Genomic DNA, 25,971 nt, shown 5'->3' with positions numbered 1-25,971 from the left:
GAGTCACGAAGCAGGGGCATTTTAATCGATATTAAAACGAGAATGAGAGATGCAGAGTGCACGCACAAGGAAACAATTGATGGGAGGGGGAGGGAAGGAGAAGGAGTGCATGTATTTTCAGCAAGAAATGAAACAGGTGCGATCATACCAGCACTAATGCAACGGATTCTATCAGAACTCCGTAGGTAAGGGTGCTTGGGCGAGAGTAATACTAGCATGGGTTACCTCCTGCGAAGTCTTTGTATTTAACCCATTTTCTTCTGAAGTCCTCGTGTTGCACCCATTTTTTTGTAGATAATTCTTTCAACGTTACGCGCGACTTGAATTATGGTCCTCAGGTTTATTCGCAAATGTGAGTCACAGCGCTGTAGCATTTTACTTGATATTAGAACAAGAACGGGAGGTGCAGTGCCCACGCACAAGGAAATAAATAACGGGTGGGGGAAGAAAGGGGAATGAGTTTATGTATTTGCAGCGCGAAATTAAACAGGTGCGATCATACTAGCACTAATGCACCGGATCCCATCAGAACTCCGCAGTTATGTGTGCTCGAGTGAGATTAGTACTCGGATGGGTGACCTCCTGGGAAGTCCTCGTGTCGCACCAATTATTTTTCAGACGGGTCGTTCGACGTTACGCGCGTCTGGAACTAGGGTCCGCTAGTTTATTCGCAAATGTGAGTCAAGAAGCAGGGGCATTTTAATCGATATTAGAACGAGAATGAGAGGTGAAGTGTGAACGCACATGGAAACAAATGACGGGAAGGGGAAGAAAGGAGAAGGAGTGTATGTATTTGCAGTGCGAAATTAAACAGTTGCGATCATACCAGCACTAAAGCTCCGGATCCCATCAGAACTCCGCAGTTAAGTGTGCTTGGGCGAGAGTAGTACTCGGATGGGTGACCACTTGCGAAGCCCTCGTGTTGCACCTATTTTTTTTGGATGGGTTGTTCAACGTTAAGCGCGAATGGAATTATAAACCGCTGGTTCATTTGCAAAGGTGAGTCACGGTGCCGGGGCATATTATTTGATATTAGAATGAGAAAGAGAGATGCAGAGTGCACGCACAAGGAAACAAATGACAGGAGGGGGGATGGAAGAAGAAAGAGTGTATGTATTTGCAGTGCTGAATGAAACATGAGGGATCATACCAGCACTAATGCAACAGATTCTATCAGAACTCCGCAGTTAAGGGTGCTTGGGCGTGAAAAGTACTCGGATGGGTGACCTCCTGCGAAGTCCTTATATTTCACCCATTTTCTTGGGAGGTCCTCGTGTTGCACCCATCTTTTTGCAGATGATTCTTTCGACGTTACGCGCGACTTGATTTATGGTCTGCAGGTTTATTCGCAAATGTGAGTCACGGCGCCGCGACATTTTACTTGATATTAGAACGAGTACGGGAGGTGCAGTGCGCACGCACAAGGAAACAAATGACGGGATGTGGAATAAAAGAGAAGGACTGTATGTATTTGAAGCGCAAAATTAAACAAGTGGCAACATACCAGCACTAATGCACTGGATCCCATCAGAACTCTGCAGTTAAGTGTGCTTGGGCAAGAGTAGTACTCGGATGGGTGACCTCTTGGGAAGTTCTCGTATCGCAACAATTTTTTTGCAGATGGGTCGTTCGACATTACACGCGACTGGAACTATGGTCCGCTGGTTTATACGCAAATGTGAGTCAAGAATCAGGGGCATTTTAATCGATATTAGAACGAGAAGGAGAGGTGCAGTGTGAACGCACAAGGAAACAAATGATGGGAGGGGGGAGGGAAGAAGGAGTGTATGTATTTTAAGCACGAAATTAAACAGGTGTGGTCACACTAGCACAAATGCACCGCATCCCATCAGAACTCCGCAGTTAAGTGTGCTTTGGCGAAAGTAGTGCAATGATGGGTTACCTCATGGGAAGTTCTCGTGTTGCACCCATTTTCTTTTTTTCAAATTTGTCGTTCGACGTTACGCGCGACTTTAATTATGGTCCGCAGATTTATTCGCAAATGTGAGTCACGGCGCCATAGCATTTTACTTGATATTTGAATGAGAACGAGAGGTGCAGTGCGCACGCACAAGGAAACAAATGACGGGAAGGGGAAGAAAGGATAAGGAGTTTACGTATTTGCAGCGCGAAATTAAACAGGTGCGATCATACCAGCACTAATGCACCGGATCCCATCAGAACTCCGCAGTTAAGTGTGCTTGGGCGAGAGTAGTACTCGGATTAGAGACCTTGTGGGAAGTCCTCGTGTCGCACTAATTTTTTTTTCAGATGGGTCGTTCGACGTTACGCGCGACTGGGACTAGGGTCCACTGGTTTATACGCAAATGTGAGTCAAGAAGCAGGGGCATTTTAATCGATATTAGAACGAGAAAAAGAGATACAGAGTGCACGCACAAGGAAACAAATGACGGGATGGGGGGTGGAGGGAGAAAAAGTGTATGTATTTGCAGCGCAGAATGAAACATGAGCAATCATACCAGCATCAATGCAATGGATTCTATCAGAACTCTGCAAGTTAAGGGTGCTTGGGCGAGAGTAGCACTAGGATGGGTGACCTCCTGCGAAATCTTTATATTTCACCCATTTTCTTAGGAAGTCCTCGTGTTGCACCCATTTTTTTGCAGATGATTCTTTCGACGATACGCGCGACTTGAATTATGGTCCTCAGTTTTATTCGCAAATGTGAGTTACGGCACCGTAGCATTTTACTTGATAATAGAACGAGCACGGGAGGTGCAGTGCGCACGCACAAGGAAACAAATGACGGGAGGGGCAAGAGAGGAGAAGGAGTTTATGTATTTGCAGCGCGGAATTAAATGGGTGTGATCATGCCAGCACTAATGCACCGGATCCCATCAGAACTCCGCAGTTAAGTGTGCTTGGGCGAGAGTAGTACCCGGATGGGTGACCTCCTGAGAAGTCCTCGTGTCGCACCAATTTTTTTTCAGACGGGTCGTTTGATGTTACGCTTGACTGGAACTAGGGTCTGCTGGTTTATACTCAAATGTGAGTCAAAAAATAGGGGCATTTTAATCGATATTAGAACGAGAAGGGGAGGTGCAGTGTGAACGCACAAGGAAACAATTTATGGGAGGGGGAGGGAAGGAGAAGGAGTGTATGTATTTTCAGCACGAAATGAAACAGGTGCGATCATACCAACACTAATGCAACGGATTCTATCAGAACTCCGTAGGTAAGGGTACTTGAGCGAGAGTAGTACTAGCATGGGTTATCTCCTGCGAAGTCCTTATATTTCACCAATTTTCTTGTGAAGTCCTTTTGTCGCACCAATTTTTTTTTTCAGACGGGTCGTTCGACGTTACGCGCGTCTGGAACTAGGGTCCGCTGGTTTATACGCAAATGTGAGTCAAGAAGCAGGGGCATTTAATCGATATTACAACGAGAATGAGAGGTGAAGTGTGAACGCACAAGAAAACAAATGACGGGAGGGGGAAGAAAGGTGAAGGAGTGTATGTATTTGCAGTGCGAAATTAAACAGGTGGGATCATACCAGCACTAAAGCCCCGGATCCCATCAGAACTCCGCAGTTAAGTGTGCTTGGCGAGATTAGTACTCGGATGGTTGACCTCCTGGGAAGTCCTCGTGTCGCACCAATTTTTTTTCAGACGGGTTGTTCGACGTTACGCGCGTCTGGAACTAGGGTCCGCTAGTTTATACGCAAATGTGAGTCAAGAAGCAGGGGCATTTCAATCGTATTAGAACGAGAATGAGAGGTGAAGTGTGAACGCACAAGGAAACAAATGACGGGAGGGGGAAGAAAAGAGAAGGAGTGTATGTATTTGCAGCGCGAAATTAAACAGGTGCGATCATACCAGCACTAAAGCTTCGGATCCCATCAGAACTCCGCAGTTAAGTGTGCTTTGGCGAGGGTAGTACTCAGATGGGTGACCACCTGGGAAGCCCTCGTGTTGCTCCTATTTTTTTTCGGATGGGTTGTTCGACGTTACACGCGAATGGAATTATAAACCGCTGGTTTATTTGCAAATGTGAGTCACGGTGCCGGGGCATATTACTTGATATTAGAACGAGAAAGAGAGATGCAGAGTGCACGCACAAGGAAACAAATGACGGGAGGGGGGATGGGAGGAGAAAGAGTGTATGTATTTGCAGTGCAGATTAAACAGGTGCGATCATACCAGCACTAATGCAGCGGATTCCTTGTGCGTGCACTCTGTATCTCTCCTTCTCGTTCTAATATCGATTAAAATGCCCCTACTTCTTGACTCACATTTGTGTATAAACTAGTGGACCCTAGTTCCAGTCGCGCGTAACGTCGAACGACCCGTCTGAAAAAAAAAATTAGTGCAACACAAGGACATCCCAAGAGGTCACCCATCCGAGTACTACTCTCGCCCATGCACACTTAACTGCGGAGTTCTGATGGGATCCGGTGCATTAGTGCTGGTATGATCACACCTGTTTAATTTCGCGCTGTAAATACATAAACTCCTTCTCCTCTCTTTCCCCTCCCGTCATTTGTTTCCATGTGCGTGCGCACTGCACCTCTCGTTCTTGTTCAAATATCAAGTAAAATACCACGGCGCCGTGACTCACATTTGCGAATAAATCTGCGGACCATAATTAAAGTCGCACGTAACGTCGAACGGCACATCTGAAAAAAAGAAAATGGGTGCAACACGAGAACTTCCCAGGAGGTAACCCATCATTGTACTACTTTCGCCAAAGCACACTTAACTGCGGAGTTCTGATGGGATCCGTTGCATTTTTGCTGGTATGATCGCACCCGTTTAATTCCGCGCCGCAAATACATAAACTCCTTCTCTTTTCTTCCCCCTCCCGTCATTTGTTTCCTTGTGCGTGCGCACTGCACCTCCCGTGCTCGTTCTAATATCAAGTAAAATGCTACGGTGCCGTGACTCAGATTTGCCAATAAACCTGAGGACCATAATTGAAGTTGCGCGTATCGTCGAAAGAATCATCTAAAAAAAAGAAAATGGGTGCAACACGAGAACTTCCCAGGAGGTAACCCATCATTGTACTACTTTCACCAAAGCACACTTAACTGCGGAGTTGTAATGGGATCCGGTGCATTTGTGCTGGTGTGACCGCACCTGTTTAATTTCGTGCTGAAAATACATACACTCCTTCTTCCCTCCCCCCTCCCATCATTTGTTTCCTTGTGCGTTCACACTGCACCTCTCCTTCTCGTTCTAATATCGATTAAAATGCCCCTGATTCTTGACTCACATTTGCGTATAAACCAGCGGACCATAGTTCCAGTCGCGCCTAACGTAACACGACTCATCTAAAAAAAAATTGTTGCGATACGAGGACTTCCCAAGAGGTCACCCATCCGAGTACTACTCTCGCCCAAGCACACTTAACTGCAGAGTTCTAATGGGATCCAGTGCATTAGTGCTGGTATGATGCCACTTGTTTAATTTTGCGCTTTAAATACATACACTCCTTCTCTATTCTTCCTCCTCCCGTCATTTGTTTCCTTGTGCGTGCGCACTGCACCTCCCGTACTCGTTCTAATATCAAGTAAAATGCCACGACGCCGTGACTCACATTTGCGAATAAACCTACGGACCATAAATCAAGTCGCGCGTAACGTCGAAAGAATCATCTGCAAAAAGATGGGTGCAACACGAGGACCTCCCAAGAAAATGGGTGAAATATAAGGACTTCGCAGGAGGTCACCCATCCGAGTACTTTTCTCGCCTAAGCACCTTTAACTGCAGAGTTCTGATAGAATCCATTGCATTAGTGCTGGTATGATACATCATGTTTCATTCTGCACTGCAAATACATACACTCTTTCTCCTCCCATCTCCCCTCCGCAGTTAAGTGTTCTTGGGCGAGAGTAGTACTCGGATGGGTGTCCTCCTGGGAAGTCCTCGTGTCGCACTAATTTTTTTTTTCAGACGGGTCGTTCGACGTTACGCGCGACTGGAACTAGGGTCCACTGGTTTATACGCAAATGTGAGTCAAGAAGCAGGGGCATTTTAATGGATATTAGAACGAGAAGGAGAGATGCAGAGTGCACGCACAAGGAAACAAATGACGAGAACGACAGGTGCAGTGCGCACGCACAAGGAAATAAATGATGGGAGGGGGAAGAAAGGAGAAGGAGTTTATGTATTTGCAGCGCGGAATTAAACAGGTGCGATCATACCAGCACAAATGCACTGGATCCCATCAGAACTCCGCAGTTAAGTGCGCTTGGGCGAGAGTAGTACTCGGATGGGTGACCTCCTGGTAAGTCCTCGTGTCGCACCAATTTTTTTTTTGATGGGTCGTTCGACATTACGCGCGACTGAAACTATGGTCCGTTGGTTTATACGCAAATGTGAGTCAAGAAGCAGGGGCATTTTAATCGATATTATAACGAGAAGGAGAGGTGCAGTGTGAACGCACAAGGAAACAATTGATGGGAGGGGGAGGGAAAGAGAAGGAGTGTATGTATTTTAAGCACGAAATGAAACAGGTGCGATCATACCAGCACTAATGCAACGGATTCTATCAGAACTCCGTAGGTAAGGGTGCTTGGGCGAGAGTAGTACTAGCATGGGTTACCTCCTACGAAGTCCTTATATTTCACCAATTTTCTTGTAAAGTCCTCGTGTTGCACCCATTTTTTTGCAGATGATTCTTTCGACGTTACGCGCGACTTGAATTATGGTCCTCAGGTTTATTCGCAAATGTGAGTCACGGCGCTGTAGCTTTTTACTTGATATTAGAACGAGAACGGGAGGTGCAGTGCGCACGCACAAGGAAACAAATGACGGGAGGGGGAAGAAAGGGGAATGAGTTTATGTATTTGCAGCGCAAAATCATACAGTTGCGATCATACCAGTACTAATGCACCGGATCCCATCAAAACTCCGCATTTAAGTGTGCTTAGGCGAGAGTAGTACTCGGATGGGTGACCTCTTGGGAAGTCCTCGTGTCGCACTAATTTTTTTTTTCCGATGGGTCGTTCGACGTTACGCGCGACTGGAACTAGGGTCCACTGGTTTATACGCAAATGTGAGTCAAGAAACAGGGGCATTTTAATTGATATTAGAACGAGAAATAGAGATACAGAGTGCACGCACAAGGAAACAAATGACGGGAGGGCGGATGGAGGGAGAAAAAGTTTATGTATTTGCAGCGCAGAATGAAACATGTGCAATCATCCAGCACCAATGCAACGGATTCTATCAGAACTCCGCAAGTTAAGGGTGCTTGGGCGAGAGAAGCACTAGGATGGGTGACCTCCTGCGAAGTTCTTATATTTCACCCATTTTCTTAGGAAGTCCTCGTGTTGCACCCATTTTTTTGCAGATGATTCTTTCGACGATACGCGCGACTTGAATTATGGTCCTCAAGTTTATTCGCAAATGTGAGTCACGGCACCGTAGCATTTTACTTGATATTAGAACGAGCACGGGAAGTGCAGTACGCACGCACAAGGAAACAAATGACAGGAGGGGGAAGAAAGGAGAATGAGTTTATGTATTTGGAGCGCAGAATTAAACGGGTGCGATCACACCAGCACAAATGCAACGGATCCCATCAGAACTCCGCAGTTAAGTGTGCTTTGGCGAAAGTAGTACAATGATGGGTTACCTCCTTGGAAGTTCTCGTGTTGCACCCATTTTCTTTTTTTCAGATGTACCGTTCGACCTTACGCGCGACTTTAATTATGGTCCGCAGATTTATTCGCAAATGTGAGTCACGGCGCCATGGCATTTTACTTGATATTTGAACGAGAACGAGAGGTGCAGTGCGCACGCACAAGGAAACAAATGACGGGAGGGGGAAGAAAGGAGAAGGAGTTTATGTATTTGCAGCGCGAAATTAAACTGGTGCGATCATACCAGCACTAATGCAACGGATTCTATCATAATTCCGCAGTTAAGTGTGTTTGGGCGAGAGTAGTACTAGCATGGGTTACCTCCTGCGAAGTCCTTATATTTCACCTATTTTCTTGTGAAGTCCTCGTGTTGCACCCATTTTTTTGTAGATGATTCTTTTGACGTTACGTGCGACTTGAATTATGGTCCTCAGGTTTATTCGCAAATGTGAGTCACGGCGCTGTAGCTATTTACTTGATATTAGAACGAGAACGGCATGTGCAGTGCGCACGCACAAGGAAACAAATGACGGGAGGGGGAAGAAAGGGGAATGAATTTATGTATTTGCAGCGCGAAATTAAACAGGTGCGATCATACCAGCACTAATGCATCAGATCCCATCAGAACTCCGCAGTGAAGTGTGCTTGGGAGAGATTAGTACTCGGATGGGTGACCTCCTGCGAAGTCCTTATATTTCACCCATTTTCTTGGGTGGTCCTCATGTTGCACCCATCGTTTTGCAGATAATTCTTTCGATGTTACGCGCGACTTGAATTATGGTCCTCAGGTTTATTCGCAAATGTGAGTCACGGCGCTGTACCATTTTACTTGATATTAGAACGAGAACGGGAGGTGCAGTGCGCACGCACAAGGAAACAAATTACAGGAGGGGGAAGAAAGGAGAAGGAGTTTATGTATTTGCAGCGCGAAATGAAACAAGTGCGATCATACCAGCACTAATGCAACGAATTCTATCAGAACTCCGTAGGTAAGGGTGCTTGGGCGAGAGTAGTACTAGCATGGGTTACCTCCTGCGAAGTCCTTATATTTCACCCATTTTCTTGTGAAGTCCTCGTGTTGCACCCATTTTTTTGCAGATGATTCTTTCGATGTTACCCGCGACTTGAATTATGGTCCTCAGATTTATTCGCAACTGTGAGTCACGGCACCGTTGCATTTTACTTGATATTAGAACGAGAACGGGAGGTGCAGTGCGCACGCACAAGGAATCAAATGACGGGAGGGGGAAGAAAGGGGAATGAGTTTATGTATTTGCAGCGCGAAATTAAACAGGTGCGATCATACCAGCACTAATGCACCGGATCCCATCAGAACTCCGTAGTTAAGTGTGCTTTGGCGAGAGTAGTACTCGGATGGTTGACCTCCTGGGAAGTCCTCGTGTCGCACTAATTTTTTTTCTCAGACGGGTCATTCGACGTTACGCGCGACTGGAACTAGGGTCCACTAGTTTATACGCAAATGTGAGTCAAGAAGCAGGGGCATTTTAATCGATATTAGAACGAGAATGAGAGGTGAAGTGTGAATGCACAAGGAAACAAATGACGGGAGGGGGAAGAAAGGAGAAGGAGTGTATGTATTTGCTGCGCGAAATTAAACATGTGCGATCATACCAGCACTAAAGCTCTAAAACCTATCAGAACTCCGCAGTTAAGTGTGCTTGGGCGAGAGGAGTTCTCAGATGGGTGACCACTTGGGAAGTCCTCGTGTTGCACCCATTTTCTTTTTTTCAAATGTTCCGTTCGACGTTACGCGCGACTTTAATTATGGTCCGCAGATTTATTCGCAAATGTGAGTCACGGCGCCGTGGCATTTTACTTGATATTTAAACGAGAACAAGAGGTGCAGTGCGCACGCACAAGGAAACAAATGACGGGAGGGGGAAGAAAGGAGAAGGAGTTTATGTATTTGCAGCGCAAAATAATAGGTGCGATCATACCAGCACTAATGCATTGGATTCCATCAGAACTCTGTAGTTAAGTGTGCTTGGACGAGAGTAGTACTCGGATGGGTGACCTCCTGGGAAGTCCTCGTGTCGCACCAATTTTTTTTCATACGGGTCGTTCGACGTTACGCGCGACTGGAACTAGGGTCCACTGGTTTATACGCAAATGTGAGTCAAGAAGCAGGGGCATTTTAATCTATATTAGAACGAGAATGAGAGATGCAGAGTGCATGCAAAAGGAAACAAATGACGGGAGGGGGGATGGAGGGAGAAAAAGTGTATGTATTTGCAGCGCAGAATGAAACATGAGCAATCATACCAGCACCAATGCAACGGATTCTATCAGAACTCCGCAAGTTAAGGGTGCTTGGGCGAGAGTAGCTCTAAAATGGGTGACCTCCTGCGAAGTCCTTATATTTCACCCATTTTCTTAGGAAGTCCTCGTGTTGCACCCATTTTTTTGCAGATGATTCTTTCGACGATACGCGCGACTTGAATTATGGTCCTCAGGTTTATTCGTAAATGTGAGTCACGGCACTGTAGCATTTTACTTGATATTAGAATGAGCACGGGAGGTGCAGTGCGCACGCACAAGGAAACAAATGACGGGAGGGAGGAAGAAAGGAGAAGGAGTTTATGTATTTGCAGTGCTGAATTAAACGGTTTCGATCATACCAACACTAATGCACCTGATCCCATCAGAACTCCGCAGTTAAGTGTGCTTGGGCGAGAGTAGTACTCGGATGGGTGACCTCCTGGGAAGTCCTCGTGTCGCACCAATTTATTTTCAGACGGGTCGTTCGACGTTACGCGCGACTGGAACTAGGGTCCGCTGGTTTATACGCAAATGTGAGTCAAGAAACAGGGGCATTTTAATCGATATTAGAACGAGATGGAGAGGTGCAGTGTGAACGCACAAGGAAACAATTAATGGGAGGGGGAGGGAAGGAGAAAGAGTGTATGTATTTTCAGCACGAAATGAAACAGGTGCGATCATACCAGCACTAATGTAACGGATTCTATCAGATCTCCGTAGGTAAGGGTGCTTGGGTGAGAGTAGTACTAGCATGGGTTACCTCCTGCGAAGTCCTTATATTTCACCCATTTTCTTGTGAAGTCCTCGTGTTGCACCCATTTTTTTGCAGATGATTCTTTCGATGTTACGCGTGACTTGAATTATGGTCCTCAGGTTTATTCGCAAATGTGAGTCACGGCGCTGTAGCATTTTACTTGATATTAGAACGATAACGGGAGGTGCAGTGCGCACGCACAAGGAAACAAATGACGGGAGGGGGAAGAAAGGGGAATGAGTTTATGTATTTGCAGCGCGAAATTAAACAGGTGCGATCACACCAGCACTAATGCACCGGATCCCATCAGAACTCCGCAGTGAAGTGTGCTTGGGCGAGATTATTACTCGGATGGGTGACCTCCTGGGAAGTCCTCTTGTCACACAAATTTTTTTTCAGACGGGTCGTTCGACGTTACGCGCGTCTGAAACTAGGGTCCGCTGGTTTATACGCAAATGTGACCCTCCTGGGAAGTTCTCGTGTTGCGCCCATTTTTTTTTTTAGATGTGTCATTCGACGTTACGCGCGACTTTAATTATAGTCCGCAGATTTATTCGAAAATGTGAGTCACTGCGCCGTGGTATTTTACTTGATATTTATACGAGAACGAGAGGTGCAGTGCACACGCACAAGGAAACAAATGACGGGAAGGGGAAGAAAGGAGAATGAGTGTACGTATTTGCAGCGCTAAATTAAATAGGTGCCATCATACCAGCACTAATGCACCGTATCCCATCGGAACTTAGCAGTTAAGTGTGCTTGGGCGGGAGTAGTGCTCGGATTGGTGACCTCCTGGGAAGTCCTCGTGTTGCACCCATTTCTTTTCGGATGGATCGTTCGACGTTACGCGCGAATGCAATTATAAACCGCTGGTTCATTCGCAAAGGTGAGTCACGATGCCAGGGTATTTTACTTGATATTAGAACAAGAAGGAGAGATGCAGAGTGCACGCACAAGGAAACAAATGACGGGAGAGGGGATGGAGGGAGAAAGAGTGTATGTATTTGCAGCGCAGAATGAAACATGAGCGATCATACAAGCACCAATGCAACGGATTCTATCAGAACTCCGCAAGTTAAGGGTGCTTGGGTGAGAGTAGCACTAGGATGGGTGACCTCATGCGAAATCCTTATATTTCACCTATTTTCTTAGGAAGTCCTCGTGTTGCACCCATTTTTTTGCAGATGATTCTTTCGACGTTACGCGCGACTTGAATTATGGTCCTCATGTTTATTCGCAAATGTGAGTAACGGCACCTTAGCATTTTACTTGATATTAGAACGAGCACGGGAGGTGCAGTGCGCACGCACATGGAAACAAATGACGGGAGCGGGAAGAAAGGAGAAGGAATTTATGTATTTGCAGCGCAAAAATAAACAGGTGCGATCATACCAGCACTAATGCACCGGATCCCATCAGAACTTCGCAGTTAAGTGTGCTCGGGCTAGAGTAGTACTTGGATGGGTGACCTCCTGGGAAGTCCTCGTGTGGCACCAATTTTTTTTCAGCCGGGTCGTTCGACGCAACGCGCGACAGGAACTAGGGTCCGCTGGTTTATACGCAAATGTGAGTCAAGAAGCTATGGCATTTTAATCGATATTAGAACGAGAAAAAGAGGTGCAGTGTGAACGCACAAGGAAATAATTGATGGGAGGGGGAGGGAAGGAGAAGGAGTGTATGTATTTTCAGCACGAAATGAAACAAGTGCGATCATACCAGCACTAAAGCAACGGATTCTATCAGAACTCCGTAGGTAAGGGTGCTTTGGCGATAGTAGTACTAGCATGGGTTACCTCCTGCGAAATCCTTATATTTCACCCATTTTCTTGTGAAGTCCTCGTGTTGCACCCATTTTTTTGCAAATGATTCTTTCGACGTTACGCGCGACTTTAATTATGGTCCTCAGGTTTATTTGCAAATGTGAGTCACGGTGCCGTGACATTTTACTTGATATTAGAACGAGAACGGGAGGTGCAATGCGCACGCACAAGGAAACAAATGACGGGAGGGGGAAGAAAGGGGAATGAGTTTATGTATTTGCAGCGCGAAATTAAACAGGTGCGATCATACCAGCACTAATGCACCGGATCCCATCAGAACTCCGCAGTTATGTGTGCTTGGGCGAGATTAGTACTCGGATGGGTGACCTCCTGGGAAGTACTTGTGTCGCACCAATTTTTTTTTTAGACGGGTCGTTCGACGTTACGCACGTCTGGAACTAGGGTCCGCTGGTTTATACGTAAATGTGAGTCAAGAAGCAGGGGCATTTTAATCGATATTAGAACGAGAATGAGAGGTGAAGTGTGAACGAACAAGGAAACAAATGACAGGAAGGGGAAGAAAGGAGAAGGAGTGTATGTATTTGCAGCATGAAATTAAACAGGTGCGATCATACCAGCACTAAATCTTCGGATCCCATCAGAACTCCGCAGTTAAGTGTGCTTGGGCGGGAGTAGTACTCGGATGGGTGACCACTTGGGAAGCCCTCGTGTTGCACCAATTTTTTTTCGGATGGGTTGTTCGACGTTACTTGCGAATGGAATTATAAACCGCTGGTTCATTTGCAAAGGTGAGTCACGGTGCTAAGGCATATTACTTGATATTAAAACGAGAAAGAGAGATGCAAACTGCACGCACAAGGAAACAAATGACGGGAGGGGGGATGGAAGGAGAAAGAGTGTATGTATTTGCAGTGCAGAATGAAACATGAGGGATCATACCAGCACTAATGCAATGGATTCTATCAGAACTCCGCAGTTAAGGGTGCTTGAGCGAGAAAAGTACTCGGATGGGTGACCTCCTGCGAAATCCTTATATTTCACCCATTTTCTTGGAAGGTCCTCGTGTTGCACCCATCTTTTTGCAGATGATTCTTTTGACGTTACGCGCGACTTGATTTATGGTCCGCAGGTTTATTCGCAAATGTGAGTCACGGCACCGTGGCATTTTACTTGATATTAGAACGAGTACGGGAGGTGCAGTGCGCACGCACAAGGAATCAAATGACAGGAGGAGGAAGAAAAGAGAAGGAGTGTATGTATTTGAAGCGCAAAATTAAACAAGTGGCATCATACCAGCACTAATGCACTGGATCCCATCAGAACTCTGCAGTTAAGTGTGCTTGGGCGAGAGTAGTACTTGGATGGGTGACCTCTTGGGAAGTCCTCGTATCGCAATAATATTTTTTCAGATGGGTCGTTCGACGTTACGCGCGATTGGAACTATGGTCCGCTGGTTTATACGCAAATGTGAGTCAAGAATCAGGGACATTTTAATGGATATTAGAACGAGAAGGAGAGGTGCAGTGTGAACGCACAAGGAAACAAATGATGGGAGGGGGGGAGGGAAGAAGGAGTGTATGTATTTTCAGCACAAAATTAAACAGGTGCGGTCACACCAGCACAAATGCACCGGATCCCATCAGAACTCCGCAGTTAACTGTGCTTTGGCGAAAGTAGTACAATGATGGAAAGTAGTACAATGATGGGTTACCTCCTGGGAAGTTCTCGTGTTGCACCCATTTTTTTTTTCAGATGTGTCGTTCGACGTTATGCGCGACTTTAATTATGGTCCACAGATTTATTCGCAAATGTGAGTCACGGCACCATGGCATTTTACTTGATATTTGAACGAGAACGAGAACGAGAGGTGCAGTGCGCACGCAAAAGGAAACAAATAATGGGAGGGGGAAAAAAGGAGAAGCAGTTTATGTATTTGCAGCGCGAAATTAAACAGGTGCGATCATACCAGCACTAATGCACCGGATCCCATCAGAACTCCGCAGTTAAGTGTGCTTTGCCGAGAGTAGTACTCGTATGGGTGACCTCTTGGGAAGTCCTCGTGTCGCACTAATTTTTTTTTCAGACGGGTCGTTCGACGTTACGCGCGACTGGAACTAGGGTCCACTAGTTTATACGCAAATGTGAGTCAAGAAGAAGGGGCATTTTAATCGATATTAGAACGAGAAGGAGAGATACAGAGTGCACGCACAAGGAAACAAATGACGGGAGGGTGGGATGGAGGGATAAAAAGTGTATGTATTTGTAGCGCAGAATGAAACATGAGCAATCATACCAGCACCAATGCAACGGATTCTATCAGAACTCTACAAGTTAAGGGTGCTTGGGCGAGAGTAGCACTAGGATAGGTGACCTCCTGCGAAGTCCTTATATTTCACCCATTTTCTTAGGAAGTCCTCGTGTTCCACCCATTTTTTTGCAGATGATTCTTTCGACGATACGCGCGACTTGAATTATGGTCCTCAGGTTTATTCGCAAATGTGAGTCACGGCACCGTAGTATTTTAATTGATATTAGAACGAGCACGGGAGGTGCAGTGTGCACGCACAAGGAAACAAATGACGGGAGGGGGAAGAAAGGAGAAGTAGTTTATGTACTTGCAGCGCGGAATTAAACGGGTGCGATCATACCAGCACTAATGCACTAGATCCCATCAGAACTCTGCAGTTAAGTGTGCTTGGGAGAGAGTAGTACTCGGATTGGTGACCACCTGGGAGGTCCTCGTGTCGCACCAATTTTTTTTCAGACGGATCGTTCGACTTTACACGCGACTGGAACTATGGTCCGCTGGTTTATACGCAAATGTGAGTCAAGAATCAGGGGCATTTTAATCGATATTAGAACGAGAAGGAGAGCTGCAGTGTGAAGGCACAAGGAAACAAATGATGGGAGGGGGGGAGTGAAGAAGGAGTGTATGTATTTTCAGCACGAAATTAAACAGGTGCGGTCACACCAGCACAAATGCACCGGATCCCATCAGAACTCTGTAGTTAAGTGTGCTCTGGCGAAAGTAGTACAATGTTGGGTTACCTCCTGGAAAGTTCTCGTGTTGCACCCATTTTCTTTTTTTCAGATGTGCCGTTCGACGTTACGCGCGACATGAATTATGATCCGCAGATTTATTCGCAAATGTGAGTCACGGTGCCGTGGAATTTTACTTGATATTTGAACGAGAATAAGAGGTGCAGTGCGCACACACAAGGAAACAAATGACGTGATGGGGAAGAAAGGAGAAGGAGTGTATGTATTTGCAGCGCGAAATGAAACAGGTGCGATCATACCAGCACTAATGCAACGAATTCTATCAGAACTCCGTAGGTAAGGGTGCTTGGGCGAGAGTAGTACTAGCATGGGTTACCTCCTGCGAAGTCCTTATATTTCACCCATTTTCTTGTGAAGTCCTCGTGTTGTACCCATTTTTTTGCAGATGATTCTTTCGACGTTACGCGCGACTTGAATTATGGTCCTATGGTTTATTCGCAGATGTGAGTCACGGCGATGTACTATTTTACTTGATATTAGAACGAGAACGGGAGGTGCAGTGCGCACGCACAAGGATACAAATGACGGGAGGGGGAAGAAAGGGGAATGAGTTTATGTATTTGTAGCGCAAAATTAAACAGGTGCGATCATACCAGCACTAATGCACCGGATTCCGTCAGATCTCCGCAGTTAAGTGTGCTTGGGCGAGAGTAGTACTCAGATGGGTGACCTCCTGGGAAGTCCTCGTGTCGCACAAATTTTTTTTCAGACAGGTCGTTCGACGTTACGCGCGATTGGAACTAGGGTCCGCTAGTTTATCCGCAAATGTGAGTCAAGAAGCAGGGGCATTTTAATCGGTATTAGAACGAGAAGGAGGGGTGCAGTGTGAACGCACAAGGAAACAATTGATGGGAGGGGGAGGGAAGGAGAGGGAGTGTATGTATTTTCAGCACGAAATGAAACAGGTGCGATCATACCAGCACTAATGCAACGGATTCTATCAGAACTCCGTAGGTAAGGCTGCTTGGGCGAGAGTAGCACTAGCATGGGTTACCTCCTGCGAAGTCCTTATATTTCACCCATTTTCTCGTGAAGTCCTCGTGTTGCACCCATTTTTTTGCAGATGATTCTTTCGACGTTACGCGCGACTTGAATTATGGTCCTCAGGTTTATTCGCAAATGTGAGTCACGGCGCTGTAGCATTTTACTTGATATTAGAACAAGAACGGGAGGTGCAGTGCGCACGCACAAGGAAACAAATAACGGGAGGGGGAAGAAAGGGGAATGAGTTTATGTATTTGATGCCCGAAATTAAACAGGTGCGATCATACCAGCACTAATGCACCGGAACCCATCAGAACTCCGCAGTGAGGTGTGCTTGGGCGAGATTAGTACTCGGATGGGTGACCTCCTGGGAAGTCCTCGTGTCACACCAATTTTTTTTCAGACGGGTCGTTCGACATTACGCGCGTCTGGAACTAAGGTCCGCTGGTTTATACGCAAATGTGAGTCAAGAAGCAGGGGCATTTTAATCGATATTAGAACGAGAATGAGACGTGAAGTGTGAACGCACATGGAAACAAATGACGGGAGGGGGAAGAAAGGAGAAGGAGTTCATGTATTTGCAGTGTAGAATTAAACGGGTGCGATCATACCAGCACTAAAGCCTCGGATCCCATCAGAACTCCGCTGTTAGGAGTGCTTGGGCGAGAGTAGTACTCGGATGGGTGACCACTTGGGAAGCCCTCGTGTTGCACTGATTTTTTTTCGGATGGGTTGTTCGACGTTAGGCGCGAATGGAATTATAAACCACTGGTTCATTTGCAAAGGTGAGTCATGGTGCCGGGGCATATTACTTGATATTAGAAAGAGAAAGAGAGATGCAGAGTGCACGCACAAGGAAAAAAATGACGGGAGGGGGAAGAAAGGAGAAGGAGTTTATGTATTTGCAGCGCGAAATTAATCAGGTGCGATCATACCAGCACTAATGCAACAGATCCCATCATAACTCCGCAGTTAAGTGTGCTTGGGCGAGAGTAGTACTCAGATGGGTGACCACTTGGGAAGTCCTCGTGTTGCACCCATTTTTTTGCAGATGATTCTTTCAACATTACGTGCGACTTGAATTATGGTCCTCAGGTTTATTCGCAAATGATAGTCACAGCTCTGTAGCATTTTACTTGATATTAGAACGAGAACGGGAGGTGCAGTGCGCATGCACAAGGAAAAAAATGACGGGAGGGGGAAGAAAGGGGAATGACTTTATGTATTTGCAGCGCAAAATTAAACAGGTGCGATCATACCAGCACTAATGCACCGGATCCCATCAGAACTCCACAGTGAAGTGTGCTTGGGCGAGAGTAGTACTCGGATGTGTGACCTCTTGGGAAGTCCTCGTATCGCAACAATTTTTTTTCAGAGGGGACGTTCGACGTTACGCGCGGCTGGAACTATGGTCCGCTGGTTTATACGCAAATGTGGGTCAAGAATCAGGGGCATTTTAATCGATATTAGAACGAGAAGGAGAGGTGCAGTGTGAACGCACAAGGAAACAAATGATGGGAGGGGGGTAGGGAAGAAGGAGCGTATGTATTTTCAGCACGAAATTAAACAGGTGCGGTCACACCAGCACAAATGCACCGGATCCCATCAGAACTTCGCAGTTAAGTGTGCTTTGGCGAAAGTAGTACAATGATGGGTTACCTCCTGGGAAGTTCTCGTGTTGCACCCATTTTCTTTTTTTCAGATGTATCGTTCGACGTTACGCGCGACTTTAATCATGGTCCGCAGATTTTTTCGCAAATGTGAGTCACGGCACCGTGGCATTTTACTTGATATTTGAACGAGAACGTGAGGTGCAGTGCGCACGAACAAGGAAACAAATGACGGGAGGGGGAAGAAAGGAGAAGGAGTTTATCTATTTGCAGCGCGAAATTAGAGAGGTGCGATCATATTAGCACTAATGCACCGGATCCCATTAGAACTCTGCAGTTAAGTGTGCTTGGGCGAGAGTAATACTAGGATGGGTGACCTACTGGGAAGTCCTCGTGTCGCACTAATTTTTTTTTTCAGACCGGTCATTCGACGTTATGCGCGACTGCAACTAGGGTCTACTGGTTTATACGCAAATGTGAGTCAAGAAGCAGGGGCATTTTAATCGATATTAGAACGAGAAAGAGAGATGCAGAGTGCACGCACAAGGAAACAAATGACGGGAGGGGGAGGGAAGGAGAAAGAGTGTATGTATTTTCAGCACGAAATGAAGCAGGTGCGATCATACCAGCACTAATGCATCGGATTCTATCAGAACTCCATAGGTAAGGGTGCCTGGGCGAGAGTAGTACTAGCATGGGTTACCTCCTGCGAAATCCTTATATTTCACCCATTTTCTTGTAAAGTCCTCGTGTTGCACCCATTTTTTTGCAGATGATTCTTTCGACGTTACGCGCGACTTGAATTATGGTCCTCAGGTTTATTCCCAAATGTGAGTCTAGAAGCAGGGGCATTTTAATCGATATTAGAACGAGAAGGAGATGTGCAGAGTGAACGCACAAGGAAACAATTGACGGGAGGGGGGATGGAGGGAGAAAAAGTGTATGTATTTGCAGCGCAGAATGAAACATGAGCAATCATGCCAGCACCAATGCAACGGATTCTATCAGAACTCCGCAAGTTAAGAGTGCTTGGGCGAGAGTAGCTCTAGGATGGGTGACCTCCTGCGAAGTCCTTATATTTCACCCATTTTCTTAGGAAGTCCTCGTGTTCCACCCATTTTTTTGCAGATGATTCTTTCGACGTTACGGGGGACTTGAATTATGGTCCTCAAGTTTATTCGCAAATGTGAGTCACGGCACCGTAGCATTTTACTTGATATTAAAACGAGCACGGGAGGTGCAGTGCGCACGCACAAGGAAACAAATGACGGGAGGGGGAACAAAGGAGAAGGAGTTTATGTATTTGCAGCGCAGAATTAAACGGGTGCGATCATACCAGCACTAATGCACCGGATCCCATCAGAACTCCGCAGTTAACTGTGCTTAGGCGAGAGTAGTACTCGGATGGGTGACCTCCTGGGAAGTCCTCGTGTCGCACCAATTCATTTTCAGACGGGTCGTTCGACGTTACGCGCGACTGGAACTAGGGTCCGCTGGTTTATACGCAAATGTGAGTCAAGAAGAAGGGGCATTTTAATCGATATTAGAACGAGAAGGAGAGATGCAGAGTGCACGCACAAGGAAACAAATGACGGGAGCGGGGGATGGAGGGATAAAAAGTTTTTGTATTTGTAGCGCAGAATGAAACATGAGCAATCATACCAGCACCAATGCAACGGATTCTATCAGAACTCTGCAAGTTAAGGGTGCTTGGGCGAGAGTAGCACTAGCATGGGTTACCTCCTGCGAAGTCCTTATATTTCACCAATTTTCTTAGGAAGTCCTCGTGTTGCATCCATTTTTTTGCAGATGATTCTTTCGATGATACACGCGACTTGAATTATGGTCCTCAGGTTTATTCGCAAATGTGAGTCACGGCACTGTAGCATTTTACTTGATATTAGAACGAGAACGGGAGGTGCAGTGCGCACGCACAAGGAAAGAAATGACGGGAGAGGGAAGAAAGGGGAATGAGTTTATGTATTTGCAGCGCAAAATTAAACAGGTGCGATCATACCAGCACTAATGCACCGGATCCCATCAGAACTCCGCAATGATGTGTTCTTGGGCGAGATTAGTACTAGGATGGTTGACCTCCTGGGAAGTCCTCGTGTCGCACTAATTTTTTTTTTCAGACGGGTCGTTCGACGTTACGCGTGACTGGAACTAGGGTCCACTGGTTTATACGCACATGTGAGTCAAGAAGCAGGGACATTTTAATCGATGTTAGAATGAGAAGGAGAGATGCAGAGTGCACGCACAAGGAAACAAATGACGGGAGGGGGGATAGAGGGAGAAAAAGTGTATGTATTTGCAGCGCAGAATGAAACATGAGCAATCATACCAGCACCAACGCAACGGATTCGATCAGAACTCTGCAAGTTAATGGTTCTTGGGCGAGAGTAGCACTAGGATGGGTGACCTCCTGCGAAGTCCTTATATTTCACCCATTTTCTTAGGAAGTCCTCGTGTTGCACCCATTTTTTTGCAGATGATTCTTTCGACGATACGCGCGACTTGAATTATGGTCCTCAGGTTTATTCGCAAATGTGAGTCACGGCACCGTAGCATTTTACTTGATATTAAAACGAGCCTGGGAGGTGCAGTGCGCACGCACAATTAAACAAATGACGGGAGGGGGAAGAAAGGAGAAGGAGTTTATGTATTTGCAGCGCAAAATTAAATGGGTGCGATCATACCAGCACTAATGCACCGGATCCCATCAGAACTCCGCACTTAAGTGTACTTGGGCGAGAGTTAAACTCGGATGGGTGACCTCCTGGGAAGTCCTCGTGTCGCACCAATTTTTTTTCAGACGGGTCGTTTAACGTTACGCGCGACTGGAACTAGGGTCCGCTGGTTTATACGCAAATGTGAGCCAAGAAGCAGGGGCATTTTAATCGATATTAGAACGAGAATGAGAGGTGCAGTGTGAACGCACAAGGAAACAATTGATGGGAGGGGGAGGGAAGGAGAAGGAGTGTATGTATTTTAAGCACGAAATGAAACAAGTGCGATCATACCAACACTAATGCAACGGATTCTATCAGAACTCCGTAGGTAAGGGTGCCTGGGCGAGAGTAGTACTAGCATGGGTTACCTCCTATGAAGTCCTTATATTTCATCCATTTTCTTGTGAAGTCCTCGTGTCGCACCAATTTTTTTTCAGACGGGTCATTCGACATTACGCGCGTTTTGAACTAGGGTCCGCTGGTTTATACAAAAATGTGAGTCAAGAAGCAGGGGCATTTTAATCGATATTAGAACGAGAATGAGAGGTGAAGTGTGAACGCACAAGGAAACAAATGACGGGAGGGGGAAGAAAGGAGAAGGAGTGTATGTATTTTCAGCACGAAATGAAACAGGTGCGATCATACCAGCACTAATGCAACGGATTCTATCAGAACTCCGTAGGTAAGGGTGCTTGGGCGAGAGTAGCACTAGCATGGGTTACCTCCTGCGAAGTCCTTATATTTCACCCATTTTCTTGTGAAGTCCTCGTGTTGGACCCATTTTTTTGCAGATAATTCTTTCGACGTTACGCGCGACTTGAATTATGGTCATCAGGTTTATTCGCAAATGTGATTCACGGCGCTGTAGCATTTTACTTTATATTAGAACGAGAACGGGAGGTGCAGTGCACACGCACAAGGAAACAAATGACGGGAGGGGGAAGAAAAGGGAATGAGTTTATGTATTTGCAGCGCGAAATTAAACTGGTGCGATCATACTAGCACTAATGCACCGGATCCCATCAGAACTCCGCAGTGAAGTGTGCTTGGGCGAGATTAGTACTCGGATGGGTTACCTCCTGGGAAGTCCTCGTGTCGCACCAATTTTTTTTCAGACGGGTCGTTCGACGGTACGCGCGTCTGGAACTTGTATCCGCTGGTTTATACGCAAATGTGAGTCAAGAAGAAGGGGCATTTTAATCGATATTAGAACGAGAATGAGAGGTGAAGTGTGAACGCACAAGGAAACAGATGACGGGAAGGGGAAGAAAGGAGAAGGAGTGTAAGTATTTGCAGCGCAAAATTAAAGAGGTGCGATCATACCAGCACTAAAACTCCGGATCCCATCAGAACTCCGCAGTTAAGTGTGCCTGGGTAAGAGAAGTACTCGGATGGGTGACCACTTGGGAAGCCCTCGTGTTGCACATATTATTTTTCGGATGGGTTGTTCGACGTTACGCGCGAATTGAATTATAAACCGCTGGTTCATTTGCAAAGGTGAGTCACGGTGCCGGGGCATATTACTTGATATTAGAACGAGAAGGAGAGATGCAGAGTGTATGCACAAGGAAACAAATGAAGTGAGGGGGGATGGAGGGAGAAAAAGTGTATGTATTTGCAACGCAGAATGAAACATGAGCAATCATACCAGCACCAATGCAACGGGTTCTATCAGAACTCCGCAAGTTAAGGGTGTTTGGGCGAGAGTAGCACTAGGATGGGTGACCTACTGCGAAGTCCTTATATTTCACCCATTTTCTTAGGAAGTCCTCGTGTTGCACCCATTTTTTTGCAGATGATTCTTTCGACGATACGCGCGACTTGAATTATGGTCCTCAGGTTTATTCGCAAATGTGAGTCACGGCACCGTAGCATTTTACTTGATATTAGAACGAGCACGGGAGGTGCAGTGTGCACGCACAAGGAAACAAATGACGGGAGGGGGAAGAAAGGAGAAGGAATTTATGTATTTGCAGCGCGAAATTAAACGGGTGCTATCATACCAGCACTAATGCACCGGATCCCATCAAAACTCCGCAGTTAACTGTGCTTGGGCGAGAGTAGTACTCGGATGGGTGACCTCCTGCGAAGTCCTCGTATCGCAACAATTTTTTTTCAGATAGGTCGTTCGACGTTACGCGCGACTGGAACTAGGGTCCGCTGGTTTATACGCAAATGTGAGTCAAGAAGCAGGGGCATTTTAATCGATATTTGAACGAGAAGGAGAGGCGCAGTGTGAACGCGCAAGGAAACAATTGATGGGAGGGGGAGGGAAGGAGAAGGAGTGTATGTATTTTCAGCACGAAATGAAACAGGTGCGATGATACCAGCACTAACGCAACGGATTCTATCAGAACTCCGTAGGTAAGGGTGCTTGGGCGAGAGTAGTACTAGCGTGGGTTACCTCCTGCGAAGTCCTTATATTTAACCCATTTTCTTGTGAAGTCCTCGTGTTGCACCCATTTTTTTGCAGATGATTCTTTCGACGTTACGCGCGACTTGAATTATGGTCCTCAGGTTTATTCGCAAATGTGAGTCACGTCGCCGTGGAAATTTACTTCATATTAGAACGAGTACGGGAGGTGCAGTGCGCACGCACAAGGAAACAAATGACAAGAGGAGGAAGAAAAGAGAAGGAGTGTATGTATTTGAAGCGCAAAATTAAACAAGTGGCATCATACCAGCACTAATGCACTGGATCCCATCAGAACTCTGCAGTTAAGTGTGCTTGGGCGAGAGTAGTACTCGGATGGGTGACCTCTTGAGAAGTCCTTGTATCGCAACAATTTTTTTTTCAGATGGGTCGTTCGACGTTACGCGTGACTGGAACTAGGGTCCACTGGTTTATACGCACATGTGAGTCAAGAAGCAGGGACATTTTAATCGATGTTAGAATGAGAACGAGAGGTGAAGTGTGAACGCACAAGGAAACAAATGACGGGAGGGGGAAGAAAGGAGAAGGAGTGTATGTATTTGCAGCGAAAAATTAAACAGGTGCGATCATACCAGCACTAAAGCTCCGGATCCTATCAGAACTCCGCAATTAAGTGTACTTGGGCGAGAGTAGTACTCGGATGGGTGACCACCTGGGAAGCCCTCGTGTTGCACCTATATATTTTCGGATGGGTTGTTTGACGTTACGCGCGAATGGAATTATAAACCGCTGGTTCATTTGCAAAGGTGAGTCACGTTGCCGGGGCATATTACTTGATATTAGAACGAGAAAGAGAGATGCAGAGTGCATGCACAAGAAAACAAATGACAGGAGGGGGGATGGAAGGAGACATAGTGTATGTATTTGCAGTGCAGAATGATACATGAGGGATCATACCAGCCTAATGCAACGGATTCTATCAGAACTCCGCAGTTAAGGGTGCTTTGGCGAGAAAAGTACTCGAATGGGTGACCTCCTGCGAAGTCTTTATATTTCACCCATTTTCTTGGGAGGTCCTCGTGTTGCACCCATCTTTTTGCAGATGATTCTTTCGACGTTACACGCGACTTGATTTATGGTCCGCAGGTTTATTCGCAAATGTGAGTCACGGCGCCGTGGCATTTTACTTGATATTAGAACGAGAACGAGAGGTGCAGTGTGCACGAAAAAGGAAACAAATGACGGGAGGAGGAAGAAAAGAGAAGGAGTGTATGTATTTGAAGCGCAAAATTAAACAAGTGGCATCATACCAGCACTAATGCACTCGATCCCATCAGAACTCTGCAGTTAAGTGTGCTTGGGCGAGAGTAGTACTCGGATGCGTGACCTCTTGGGAAGTCCTCGTATCGCAACAATTTTTTTTCAGATGTGTCGTTCGACGTTACGCGCTACTGGAACTATGGTCCGCTGGTTTATACGCAAATGTGAGTTAAGAAAAAGGGGCATTTTAATCGATATTAGAACGAGAAAAAGAGGTGCAGTGTGAACGCACAAGGAAACAAATGATGGGAGGGGGGAGGGAAGAAGGAGTGTATGTATTTTCAGAACGAAATTAAACAGGTGCGGTCACACCAGCACAAATGCACCGGATCCCATCAGAACTCCGCAGTTAAGTGTGCTTTGGCGAAAGTAGTACAATGATGGGTTACCTCATGGGAAGTTCTCGTGTTGAACCCATTTTTTTTTTTCAGATGTGCCGTTCGATGTTACGCGCGACTTTAATTATGGTCCGCAGATTTATTTGCAAATGTGAGTCAAGGCGCCGTGGCATTTTACTTGATATTTGAACGAGAACGAGAGGTGCAGTGCGCACGCACAAGGAAATAAATGACGGGATGGGGAAGAAAGGGGAATGAGTTTATGTATTTGCAGCGCGAAATTAAACAGGTGCGATCATACCAGCACTGATGCACCGGATCCCATCAGAACTCCACAGTGAAGTGTGCTTGGGCGAGAGTAGTACTCGGATGTGTGACCTCTTGGGAAGTCCTCATATCGCAGCAATTTTTTTTCAGAGGGGACGTTCAACGTTACGCGCGACTGGAACTATGGTCCGCTGGTTTATACGCAAATGTGAGTCAAGAATCATGGGCATTTTAATCGATATTAGGACGAGAATGAGAGTTGCAGTGTGAACGCACAAGGAAACAAATGATGGGAGGCAGGGAGGGAAGAATGAGTGTATGTATTTTCAGCACGAAATTAAACAGGTACGGTCACACCAGCACAAATGCCCCGGATCCCATCAGAACTCCGCAGTTAAGTGTGCTTTGGCGAAAGTAGTACAATGATGGGTGACCTCTTGGGAAGTCCTCGTATCGCAACAATTTTTTTTCAGATGGGTCGTTCGACATTACGCGCGACTGGAACTATGGTCCGCTGGTTTATACGCAAATGTGAGTCAAGAATCAGGGGCATTTTAATCGATATTAGAACGAGAAGGAGAGGTGCAGTGTGAACGCACAAGGAAACAAATGATGGGAGGGGGGAGGGAAGAAGGAGTGTATGTATTTTCAGCACGAAATTAAACAGGTGCGGTCACATCAGCACAAATGCACCGGATCCCATCAGAACTCCGCAGTTAAGTGTGCTTTGGCGAAAGTAGTACAATGATGGGTTACCTCATGGGAAGTTCTCGTGTTGCACCCATTTTTTTTTTTCAGATGTGCCGTTCGATGTTACGCGCGACTTTAATTATGGTTCGCAGATTTATTTGCAAATGTGAGTCAC

The 25,971-nt window shown here is 46.2% G+C and overlaps 2 non-coding genes and 46 pseudogenes across 2 annotated transcripts; 44 read left to right on the top strand and 4 right to left on the bottom strand.

Moving 5' to 3' along the window:
• Positions 1 to 488: 488 nt before the first annotated feature.
• LOC148244661 (5S ribosomal RNA) lies at positions 489 to 607 on the top strand (annotated as a pseudogene).
• Positions 608 to 812: 205 nt separating this feature from the next.
• LOC148244660 (5S ribosomal RNA) lies at positions 813 to 931 on the top strand. Its single transcript, XR_015814743.1, has one exon. It is a non-coding gene; the product is annotated as a 5S ribosomal RNA (ribosomal RNA).
• Positions 932 to 1,491: 560 nt separating this feature from the next.
• LOC148244659 (5S ribosomal RNA) lies at positions 1,492 to 1,609 on the top strand (annotated as a pseudogene).
• A 203-nt stretch (positions 1,610 to 1,812) lies between these two features.
• On the top strand, positions 1,813 to 1,931 carry LOC148244658 (5S ribosomal RNA; annotated as a pseudogene).
• Positions 1,932 to 2,140: 209 nt separating this feature from the next.
• LOC148244657 (5S ribosomal RNA) lies at positions 2,141 to 2,259 on the top strand (annotated as a pseudogene).
• Positions 2,260 to 2,821: 562 nt separating this feature from the next.
• On the top strand, positions 2,822 to 2,940 carry LOC148244656 (5S ribosomal RNA; annotated as a pseudogene).
• A 560-nt stretch (positions 2,941 to 3,500) lies between these two features.
• LOC148244655 (5S ribosomal RNA) lies at positions 3,501 to 3,618 on the top strand (annotated as a pseudogene).
• Positions 3,619 to 3,822: 204 nt separating this feature from the next.
• On the top strand, positions 3,823 to 3,941 carry LOC148244654 (5S ribosomal RNA; annotated as a pseudogene).
• Positions 3,942 to 4,323: 382 nt separating this feature from the next.
• On the bottom strand, positions 4,324 to 4,442 carry LOC148244653 (5S ribosomal RNA; annotated as a pseudogene).
• A 209-nt stretch (positions 4,443 to 4,651) lies between these two features.
• On the bottom strand, positions 4,652 to 4,770 carry LOC148244652 (5S ribosomal RNA; annotated as a pseudogene).
• Positions 4,771 to 4,979: 209 nt separating this feature from the next.
• LOC148244651 (5S ribosomal RNA) lies at positions 4,980 to 5,098 on the bottom strand (annotated as a pseudogene).
• A 203-nt stretch (positions 5,099 to 5,301) lies between these two features.
• On the bottom strand, positions 5,302 to 5,419 carry LOC148244650 (5S ribosomal RNA; annotated as a pseudogene).
• A 730-nt stretch (positions 5,420 to 6,149) lies between these two features.
• LOC148244649 (5S ribosomal RNA) lies at positions 6,150 to 6,268 on the top strand (annotated as a pseudogene).
• Positions 6,269 to 6,827: 559 nt separating this feature from the next.
• LOC148244648 (5S ribosomal RNA) lies at positions 6,828 to 6,946 on the top strand (annotated as a pseudogene).
• Positions 6,947 to 7,508: 562 nt separating this feature from the next.
• LOC148244647 (5S ribosomal RNA) lies at positions 7,509 to 7,627 on the top strand (annotated as a pseudogene).
• A 563-nt stretch (positions 7,628 to 8,190) lies between these two features.
• LOC148244646 (5S ribosomal RNA) lies at positions 8,191 to 8,309 on the top strand (annotated as a pseudogene).
• Positions 8,310 to 8,898: 589 nt separating this feature from the next.
• LOC148244645 (5S ribosomal RNA) lies at positions 8,899 to 9,017 on the top strand (annotated as a pseudogene).
• Positions 9,018 to 9,550: 533 nt separating this feature from the next.
• LOC148244644 (5S ribosomal RNA) lies at positions 9,551 to 9,669 on the top strand (annotated as a pseudogene).
• Positions 9,670 to 10,231: 562 nt separating this feature from the next.
• Positions 10,232 to 10,350, top strand: LOC148244643 (5S ribosomal RNA; annotated as a pseudogene).
• A 559-nt stretch (positions 10,351 to 10,909) lies between these two features.
• On the top strand, positions 10,910 to 11,028 carry LOC148244642 (5S ribosomal RNA; annotated as a pseudogene).
• A 310-nt stretch (positions 11,029 to 11,338) lies between these two features.
• LOC148244641 (5S ribosomal RNA) lies at positions 11,339 to 11,457 on the top strand (annotated as a pseudogene).
• Positions 11,458 to 12,018: 561 nt separating this feature from the next.
• On the top strand, positions 12,019 to 12,137 carry LOC148244640 (5S ribosomal RNA; annotated as a pseudogene).
• Positions 12,138 to 12,696: 559 nt separating this feature from the next.
• On the top strand, positions 12,697 to 12,815 carry LOC148244639 (5S ribosomal RNA; annotated as a pseudogene).
• A 206-nt stretch (positions 12,816 to 13,021) lies between these two features.
• On the top strand, positions 13,022 to 13,140 carry LOC148244638 (5S ribosomal RNA; annotated as a pseudogene).
• A 561-nt stretch (positions 13,141 to 13,701) lies between these two features.
• LOC148244637 (5S ribosomal RNA) lies at positions 13,702 to 13,819 on the top strand (annotated as a pseudogene).
• Positions 13,820 to 14,373: 554 nt separating this feature from the next.
• LOC148244636 (5S ribosomal RNA) lies at positions 14,374 to 14,492 on the top strand (annotated as a pseudogene).
• A 563-nt stretch (positions 14,493 to 15,055) lies between these two features.
• Positions 15,056 to 15,174, top strand: LOC148244635 (5S ribosomal RNA; annotated as a pseudogene).
• A 204-nt stretch (positions 15,175 to 15,378) lies between these two features.
• LOC148244634 (5S ribosomal RNA) lies at positions 15,379 to 15,497 on the top strand (annotated as a pseudogene).
• Positions 15,498 to 16,060: 563 nt separating this feature from the next.
• On the top strand, positions 16,061 to 16,179 carry LOC148244633 (5S ribosomal RNA; annotated as a pseudogene).
• Positions 16,180 to 16,738: 559 nt separating this feature from the next.
• On the top strand, positions 16,739 to 16,857 carry LOC148244632 (5S ribosomal RNA; annotated as a pseudogene).
• Positions 16,858 to 17,062: 205 nt separating this feature from the next.
• On the top strand, positions 17,063 to 17,181 carry LOC148244631 (5S ribosomal RNA; annotated as a pseudogene).
• Positions 17,182 to 17,386: 205 nt separating this feature from the next.
• LOC148244630 (5S ribosomal RNA) lies at positions 17,387 to 17,505 on the top strand (annotated as a pseudogene).
• A 205-nt stretch (positions 17,506 to 17,710) lies between these two features.
• LOC148244629 (5S ribosomal RNA) lies at positions 17,711 to 17,829 on the top strand (annotated as a pseudogene).
• A 204-nt stretch (positions 17,830 to 18,033) lies between these two features.
• LOC148244628 (5S ribosomal RNA) lies at positions 18,034 to 18,152 on the top strand (annotated as a pseudogene).
• Positions 18,153 to 18,361: 209 nt separating this feature from the next.
• LOC148244627 (5S ribosomal RNA) lies at positions 18,362 to 18,480 on the top strand (annotated as a pseudogene).
• Positions 18,481 to 19,397: 917 nt separating this feature from the next.
• Positions 19,398 to 19,516, top strand: LOC148244626 (5S ribosomal RNA; annotated as a pseudogene).
• Positions 19,517 to 20,078: 562 nt separating this feature from the next.
• On the top strand, positions 20,079 to 20,197 carry LOC148244625 (5S ribosomal RNA; annotated as a pseudogene).
• Positions 20,198 to 20,760: 563 nt separating this feature from the next.
• Positions 20,761 to 20,879, top strand: LOC148244624 (5S ribosomal RNA; annotated as a pseudogene).
• A 913-nt stretch (positions 20,880 to 21,792) lies between these two features.
• On the top strand, positions 21,793 to 21,911 carry LOC148244623 (5S ribosomal RNA). The gene has a single exon (XR_015814337.1). It is a non-coding gene; the product is annotated as a 5S ribosomal RNA (ribosomal RNA).
• A 205-nt stretch (positions 21,912 to 22,116) lies between these two features.
• LOC148244622 (5S ribosomal RNA) lies at positions 22,117 to 22,235 on the top strand (annotated as a pseudogene).
• A 561-nt stretch (positions 22,236 to 22,796) lies between these two features.
• Positions 22,797 to 22,915, top strand: LOC148244621 (5S ribosomal RNA; annotated as a pseudogene).
• A 560-nt stretch (positions 22,916 to 23,475) lies between these two features.
• LOC148244620 (5S ribosomal RNA) lies at positions 23,476 to 23,593 on the top strand (annotated as a pseudogene).
• A 206-nt stretch (positions 23,594 to 23,799) lies between these two features.
• On the top strand, positions 23,800 to 23,918 carry LOC148244619 (5S ribosomal RNA; annotated as a pseudogene).
• Positions 23,919 to 24,478: 560 nt separating this feature from the next.
• LOC148244618 (5S ribosomal RNA) lies at positions 24,479 to 24,596 on the top strand (annotated as a pseudogene).
• A 203-nt stretch (positions 24,597 to 24,799) lies between these two features.
• On the top strand, positions 24,800 to 24,918 carry LOC148244617 (5S ribosomal RNA; annotated as a pseudogene).
• Positions 24,919 to 25,126: 208 nt separating this feature from the next.
• Positions 25,127 to 25,245, top strand: LOC148244616 (5S ribosomal RNA; annotated as a pseudogene).
• A 204-nt stretch (positions 25,246 to 25,449) lies between these two features.
• On the top strand, positions 25,450 to 25,568 carry LOC148244615 (5S ribosomal RNA; annotated as a pseudogene).
• Positions 25,569 to 25,771: 203 nt separating this feature from the next.
• Positions 25,772 to 25,890, top strand: LOC148244614 (5S ribosomal RNA; annotated as a pseudogene).
• Positions 25,891 to 25,971: the final 81 nt, after the last annotated feature.

The sequence above is a fragment of the Carica papaya genome, chromosome 8 (genome assembly GCF_054855325.1).
Source record: "Carica papaya isolate Zhongbai chromosome 8, ASM5485532v1, whole genome shotgun sequence".
In the NCBI taxonomy this organism is placed as follows: Eukaryota; Viridiplantae; Streptophyta; class Magnoliopsida; order Brassicales; family Caricaceae; genus Carica; species Carica papaya.
Note: the sequence above shows the minus strand (reverse complement) of the source record. Positions and strands in the feature narration are given on the sequence as shown.